General features: G+C 40.7%; 1 protein-coding gene across 3 annotated transcripts in view; it reads right to left on the bottom strand.

Annotated features, from left to right (window-relative positions):
* Positions 1-5,454, bottom strand: part of PPM1B (protein phosphatase, Mg2+/Mn2+ dependent, 1B) — a 92,311-nt gene extending 86,857 nt beyond the window's left edge. The window contains exon 1 of one of the 3 annotated variants that reach the window (XM_008583151.1): positions 5,024-5,454. The gene's annotated coding sequence lies outside the window, so the exon portion shown is untranslated. The remainder of the gene's footprint in view (positions 1-5,023) is intronic. The other 2 variants (XM_008583154.1, XM_008583153.1) reach the window with 2 other exon arrangements.
* Positions 5,455-7,886: the final 2,432 nt, after the last annotated feature.

The raw sequence follows: 7,886 nt of genomic DNA, 5'->3' as shown, positions 1-7,886 counted from the left end.
GGGGGGGGGGGGGGTTTACAGACTAGATACTATTAGACTATTCTGAATTTCTGAACTCTTTACTTCTCAGTGGGTTGGTAGCTTAGTGTATCTATCATTTGCAGTTGCTTTGAGTTTATTTTCTCACCAGTATTTAATTGATGCCAGTTCCTTACCTCAGAGTAAAATGCTTTAGTCATAAGGAGGTGGGGGGGAGACACTGTATCCAGTGTCAGTGAGTAACACAGACACTCCTAGTTACTCATGAGAACATCTACAAACTCTCCCTTTTCAATGCTAGGAATGCTCTTGATACCTACCATCAAGAAAATAAAATCCAATTAGAATTAAGAATCAGCGACATTACTCTCAAGTTTTAAAGTGCTTTGAAATGCTTCAGACCCTTACAAATTATTTTATATATCCTTTATCAAACCTGCTTCTTCTGAGGTATGTACCACCTATCAAACAAAACTTAATCACTTGTTTTATTTTCTTTTATATAACAAATTTGACTCTACCTGATAACATAACCCCTTTTTAAAAGTTTCCCATAAAGGAAAAGATTTTTCCTATTTCTATCATACAAATTTACTTTTCATTCACAACCTATTCTGAAATAAAGGACATTCTACATTGACAAAAATCACAGCAATCCTAGAGACAGGTCTTAGTCTCCCTATAACACTGCCAGAAACTGGTCCTATGTCTAAAAGTAACACAAGTTCCTCAAAGTCAATAGACATCCTCCAATATGTCTCTCTCCTCTAAGTATCAGACCATATTTGACTGGATCTTCTTTTGTTCACAAGGATGCAAAAACTTTTCCAAATAGTGTTATGTTTCTAAACTTTAACATTTTTAATTCTCAAGAAACATCAATTTAAAGTCAACAAATATAATCCTGATAATATTTCAACATACTCCAGAAGAAAACTTTGAATCCACTTTATTTTTAGCAAGTTAATAGTAAACTATTTGGTAAGTTGTAAAAGCTTTAAGTTGGTAAACTGCTTTAAATGCTATAAACCATGTTAAAGGTATGTCTAATATATATGAACTAACAAGTTAAAATACTACAATTGATTAAGCTACTGGGTTCTTGAAGTTAAAAAAAGTTACTAAAGAGGGCTAGCCAGTTAGCTCAATTGATTAGAGAGCAGCCTTGAACACCAAGGTCATGGGTTTGGCTCTCTCTACCAGCCAGCTGCCAAAAAAAAAAAAAAAGAAAGAAAGAAAAAAAATTTAATTGAAGGGGAGAAATAAAGCACCCTGAAATCTGAATAAAAACTAAAAAGAAAAAAGTATGAGCCACATCATATGGTGTTTATGTTTTCCGGGATGCTAGACATTACTAAAAACTAAATCTCAAAATCTTTAAATAGTCTGAGAAATAAATACATACAGTACACAGGCTACACTTTTGAAAAACTTCATAACATTATTAAGAATTTAGTAAAGGATTCTTTTTATGTCGTTTATTTTTTGGTACGGGGATCCAAACCCTTGACCTTGGTTGTTACAAAGCAGTGCTCTAACCAAGTGAACTAACCAGCCAGCAAGTAAAGGGTTCTTTCTATCATAACACTGACTCAAGTACATGGTCAAGACACTTTGTTAGTCTAAGTGGTGGTCTTTTTTTAAGGGGAGGAATATAGACAGAATGCTGAAAAGTGTCAATCTTAAATCAAGTCTATACAAAGAGATTAAATCACATCAGAAATGCTTTATTTGCAAAAATATTCCAAAACGACTAATCAAAAATATTACCATACTCAATTAGTCAAAAAACCCTAAAAGTTATTCTATCATTTAAAATCAATGCTGATATAAGCAAGCATCACCAATGAAAACAAGGCAAAAATACAGATTATGAAGCACATGTATCTTTTTCTTCACTTGTAATTGTTAAATCAGCTGCCAGAAGCTGACGACTAGCTGTCATTTTATAAATTCTATGACAGCTGATCTTAAACTACAAGGTGCAAGGTGGTTAGTGAAAGGTGTTATAACACCAAGGTCAAGGGTTCAGATACCCATACCAGCCAACCAAAAAAAAAAAAAAAATCCCCCAAAGCATAAATTACAATAACTAAATACTCCCCAAATCTACTCTATTTTACCTTCTGTTTAGTTTGAGTACAGGACAGTGAAATGAAAAGTAATCTAGATTTTGTTTCTTGGATCTATCCAGTTTCTGGGAATCTTTTTTCCACAAATAATAATGAATCCTCTTAATCAACAATTTAGCAAGACGTTTCTTACCACTAATTATGATTTTATATTTTAATCTACTACTTGAATAACTTTTAATATTAGAATATTGGAATTAAAAAAAAACCTTTTATTACTCTGATACCATCAGTTGTTTGCCAACTAATTTTTCTTAAAATCAGTGAAATGTGAAAGGCATATTTCATAGAAAATGTAAAATATCATGTGTTACATTTTAAAAAGTTAATTGCATTCCCTTTATTAATATGAAAGACCACTGTTAAAATTACACTATTTTACTACTTTCTATGGTAGGTAATGTCACAAAATACTTTAAAAGTTACATATATAAATATTCATAAAATATAGACTACATATTAACTAACACAAATGACTGTGGGGAAAAAAAATACCACTCACTCCTAGCATCAAGTACAACAAAAGATATGTTTGCAGTCCTTCCTATTGGCTCAGCCAGTTTTCGATGAACCTCCAGAATCACTAAGTGATACTAGGGCAAATTCTACTATTCCAAGAGTGCCAAGAGACAGTCAATCAGCATCATATAACTCAAAAAACTCCGTAAAAAATGTACGTTATAGGAAAATATTATAACTTTCAACAAGAGCCACTCTTTCTGACCTCGCCAACTTATGAATCAGCTGTTCTTAGAAGCACAGCTATTTAGACACTACACCACTCCTTTGGATGATGTAATCTTAAGGGATTTAGTATTTATGCGAATTACTAACATAAAACATGTACTTACTGATATGACCATCAGACAAACTGAAAAGGCTTTCTCACCTATTCCTGCAGTCTTCAGAAAAATCAGACACCCAAGGTAAGAAAACAGGTGTTGAAAGCTTTGTAAGTCACTTCTGAGAGAATAATCACATCAACAAATCCAAAGGATAATATCAAAGAAACCGTGGAAATCTTAACTAATGCATATGAAAGCTCCAGTAAAAAAAATACTACTCCATGCTAATAACGCAACAACATAAAGAACCACTGCAAAAACTGTGATAAGACTTTACGAAAGCAAAAACAAATGAAGAGGGGAAAGCACAAACGACCATTAAAAAAAAAAAAAACAAAGAAGGCACTGAGAGAAAGTACAGTTAAAAACAAAAAACTTATCACTGAAAAAAAATCTGTTGACAAAAAAAATCTATTTTAAATACTAAAATTTAAAAGCAAAGAAGGCACTGAGAGAAAGTACAGTTAAAAACAAAAATCTTATCACTGAAAAAAAATCTGTTGACAAAAAAAATCTATTTTAAATACTAAAATTTAAAAGCTCACTTATAACATTGTTCATTCAAAAGGCCTACAAAAATATTTCTTTCCAAAATTACCAGTTTGATATTATTTCAACTATACTTTTAGTTTTTTACTTCAACTATTTTTTTTTAAAAAACCTGTACACTTGAAAAAGACTACTATAATAATTAGAATAACTTGCCTCACTATTTGTTTAGAAATGCTCTATTTAAAAGTAGGCCAACAATAGGAACTTTGCTGTTGCACAATAGAGAAAGTAAACGAAATAGTATCTATTAACATTCAGCGTCGATGGCATGTTTCTCCATCTCTTAGAAAATACTGTGACTTACACTGTCTTCTCTGAACAATTTACCACTTCTCCATCCATGCAGCAGCTCAAATAAAGAGTTCCTGTGTTAATCCCACAATAAATCTCAGTAATTCTCACATCACAGTAGTTGTAAACGTTTGTTAACAGATAAATAATGTTTTTCCCAAAATAACTACATAACACTAAGACTAGTCAAATTCCTATACAATCCTTTTACAAGACTCCTGCCAACTTTATTTTGATACATGAAACGTGTATCCTATTTTAAAAACTCTTTAACTGTGACTCTATCAAAACAGCTTCCTAGTTGTTCATTTTTCTTTTTAAGTTTTCAAGTTTTTTCTAAAAGAACTTGAATATTGATGAATTTGGGCTGCTAATAAATGCTTAAACATTTTTGCCAAATAAGATAGGATTTCCTAAATCTGACATTAGAGGTCGTGCAACTTTAAAAAAATAAAGAACACTCATTGAGCCCTTCATTTTAAAAATTACTTCAGTGTATTTTCACACTCTAAGTTTAATAATACAATTTTGTTAAAGGACATTAGAAAGTTAAAAAGTATAAAAAACTGATCTACCACCTAAAGCTGGTCTACTCTTAATGGGCCTCTGGTAGATTTGGGGTACTGAACTTCACGGTTAAGAATGACATCCGAAAAGGACGGTGCTGGAGAACGCAAGGAAGAGAAGCCAGGAGTCTGACGGGAAAAGAAAGAGAAACGACTTAAAGCCACTGAGGAAGGAGATGTTGAGATGCAGATACAGAAGAGAGAAAAAAGACGATTTAACAAGGAAGTGAAGCGGAGCGCAGAGCAGGGTAGAAGCTGAGGAGGAAACAAATGGGAAAAGGCACTATTTTCAAATAAGGCATGCACCAGGAAGGGATGAGCCAAGGCCTGGGGTAGCCCAGTGCTTGTGTGACTGATGCTTGCAGACCGAAGCAGAGAGAAGGGGAAGCAGTTGACTTCAAGGCGTTCGAGCAAACTCCTGTTCCCTCCCGCGCCTCTCCCGGCCCTCAGCCGAGAGTGGAGGCGGCGGCCGGGGAAGGGGCCTACCCAGGAGCCAGGCCCTGCGTTCCGCTCCCCAAGCGCCGCGGCGACTGGAAGAGGGATGTGGATTCGGAAGGGCAGAGCCCGGCCGCAGCTCGACGGCACCCCGAGAACGGTCCCGGGGCCTCGACGGTGCCTCCAGCCGTTTCCCCTCCGGCTGGGCGCCGAGCGGCCTTACCTGAGGCGAGGGAGGGAGGCGAGGTTCTAAGGCGTCTCGCTCGCGGCCGCCGCAGAGTCTCCCGCCGCACTTAGCCCAGGTTTCCCACGGAGGCGCGACCCTGCCTCAGCCGCCGCTTCCCCCTCAGGGTCTCGGCCTCCGCCTCCGCCGCCTCAGGAGCTGTTTACACCGCCGGGCCCCTCACACCGCCGCCGCCGCCGCCTGCTCTCCACCCTAGCGTCGTTGCCGATTCGGCCGCCGCCACCTCCTCCGCCGCAGCCTCGTCTCTCTGGAGCATCTTCCAACCACCGAACCCTGAGAAACAGAGACTCCAACCGCGCCGGCAGGAAACTCCCCCGCAACTGCTAGGGGAACGAGGCGATCACAGCACCAGCAGATTTTCCGCCATTGAGCAGCAGCCGTTCGACTCCTTCTGTACCCCTCCTCCCCGCACTTCTGTCCTTCCCCGCCCCTCAGGGAGCCCCGCCCCCAGCTCCCACCCATTGGGACGACGCACGCTCTCTCGCGGTTCCTGGTTTGCTGGGGGGCCTATCAATCACTGCCCTCCCTCCCAGTTCAACTCCCCCGGTACCTCCGTACTTAGTTTCCCCCTCCCACACGGCCCCGCCTCTGGGTTCCTAAAATCCCATTGGGCATCAGTAGCCATCTTCAATTGGCAAGGACGACTATCCATCAAACACCGCCCACGAGTGAGACCCAACCCTTCCTTACCATTTACTTCATTCAGCCCCGCCTCCACTATGCACTACCTCGCGGGCGTCATGGACCAGCCCACCCTACCAGACATGAGTAGAGCGCTCCGTCAATCAAATAACGCCCACCTGCGCTTCGCCTAACAAAGTCTGAGATCTAGCGACTCCCTTTTCTTATTGGTCCAAATGGTGGTCCGAACGCTCAGTCATTGGCTTTCTCTACGTGTCCGTCACAGAACCAATTTCCAAGTCCGTCACACCGGCTTTTTTCAAACGAACGCGCAAAAGGCGGGGAAGTATCCGGAAAGCGATTGGTTAGTCTTCGAAAAAGGTCAAATCCAGAGCGTCTGTGCTGATCCTTCCCGTTCTGCGAGGACTTTGCCCCCTTATTTTTGACCTCTAAGCCTTACGTAAAAGAAGCGCCATAAAGGAGCCAACGGGCTGCCCAGTTATAAGTGTGGAGGCCTAGTCCCACCCAGAATTGCAGGGGGTTGGCTACTGATTGGCTAACAAAGTCCTCCTAGGCCCTCATTGGAATGTACAAACGCCCCTCTTCGGCGCAGAGACGGGAAGGGACAGCGCAGGCGAGGACAAGAAACAGGCTGGCGAGAGGCGGTTGTTTTGCTTCAGCCACGGGTGGGGCGCACGCGGGAGTAGGAAACTGGGAAGGCGGAGCTCTGGGGTGGTGTTGCGGGAGGAGAAAGGCCCGGATGAGCCCTAACAATGAAATCATCGCCGACCAATCAGAGCCGCTGAGCTGGCGTACCTGCCAGACCTGTCTCCAGAAGGGGAGAAAGTGGGCGGGAAATTGGGGTGTCTGAAGAGGCTGAAAAGCGACGTGACAGCATGGAACAGGTGGTTCCGTCAGGAGGATTCTGTGTTGTTAGGGATTATTTTTATCCGGTTTAGGACCCCACTGCCTGGCTTTCAGCCCTCGGCATTTCCGTGTCTTGTTTCTCAGTCAACAGTTTTTTTTTATTTAAAAAACTCCCGGCCTAGTCTTTTGACGTTTGACTCGTTCATTCAACAGTTATTGAGCGCTTGATATTTGCCAGGCACTGTATGTAAATGTAGAGATAAAAAAATAAATTAGGCAATCCCGGTACAAGATGATAGGTGCTGTAATTGAAACGTGCAAGGGATGGTGATAACATAAAGAATCTTCCCTGTGGATAGGTTTACCAAGAAAGGCTTCACAAAAACACAGGATGCGTCCAGAATGAATGAGTTCAGTAAGCGGCTGAGAGAAGTGGCGTGATTCTTGCAGCAATCGAATTACACTAGACAGTGCTGCCAAGTTAATTCCCCCAAAGAAAAACAAAACTAAAGTGTAATAGAATCATTCTAATACTTAACTTAGGTTTTGGGGATTTGGGGTTTTTTTGTTTGTTTTAATGCAAGTGTCCCATTCATACTTTGGTATAAATTGGTTTGGGTAGTCAATTTAAGCTTAGATCCAACGGAGAGCTATTCAGCTTAGAGACTGTCAATATTTTGCAGAAAAGAGCAAATTTAAGAATAGGACAACTTCCCAGGCCATGGTGAGGATGGAAGAAATACAGGCTTGATTGCAATTGAGGGTTTTTTGTTGTTGTTTTTACCTACTCCTCAAGTTTGTGTAAGGAAGATGTTTTTTTTACAGCATGGTGAATAGATCATCAGCATCGGAATCACCTGGGGTACAGATTCCCAGGTCTGCTTATGTCTACAAAATTAGGGACTGGGGCCAAGGCTCGGAAAGGTAAATTTTTGAATAGTTCCTACCTGATTTTTATGCACGCCAATGTTTGAGACCCCTGGCATAGGGTAATGGAAGCAGACATAAACTAAAATTTTGTTTCTCCACTTCTGCATGTTAGGAGAACGTCTGTATCTCACCTTTCCCTTGGCCCCTTTATTATCAGTATGGGATCATACAATCCTCAGGAAGTATTACTTAAACGACTTATAGAATACATTTCCCTGAATCACACTCCCTTACCTTATAAAGAAAGGAGTCTGAGACCTCAGCTTCCATAATAGGAACCATGCTAACGATCGAAGAGTGAAGCCACCTGGAGACCCTTGTCTCGAGAATCCAAGCAACAAGAGAAGAGCATCAGAGCAGTTTCTTGGTTTGCTTGATTTCCTTCTCACTTTACCTTGGTAGACCCTAAAACTAATACAAAGCC

The sequence above is a fragment of the Galeopterus variegatus genome, unplaced genomic scaffold (genome assembly GCF_000696425.1).
Source record: "Galeopterus variegatus unplaced genomic scaffold, G_variegatus-3.0.2 Scaffold2840, whole genome shotgun sequence".
NCBI classification, from domain to species: Eukaryota; Metazoa; Chordata; class Mammalia; order Dermoptera; family Cynocephalidae; genus Galeopterus; species Galeopterus variegatus.
The sequence above is the reverse complement of the archived record's forward strand: the minus strand, read 5'-3'. Positions and strand labels throughout refer to the sequence as shown.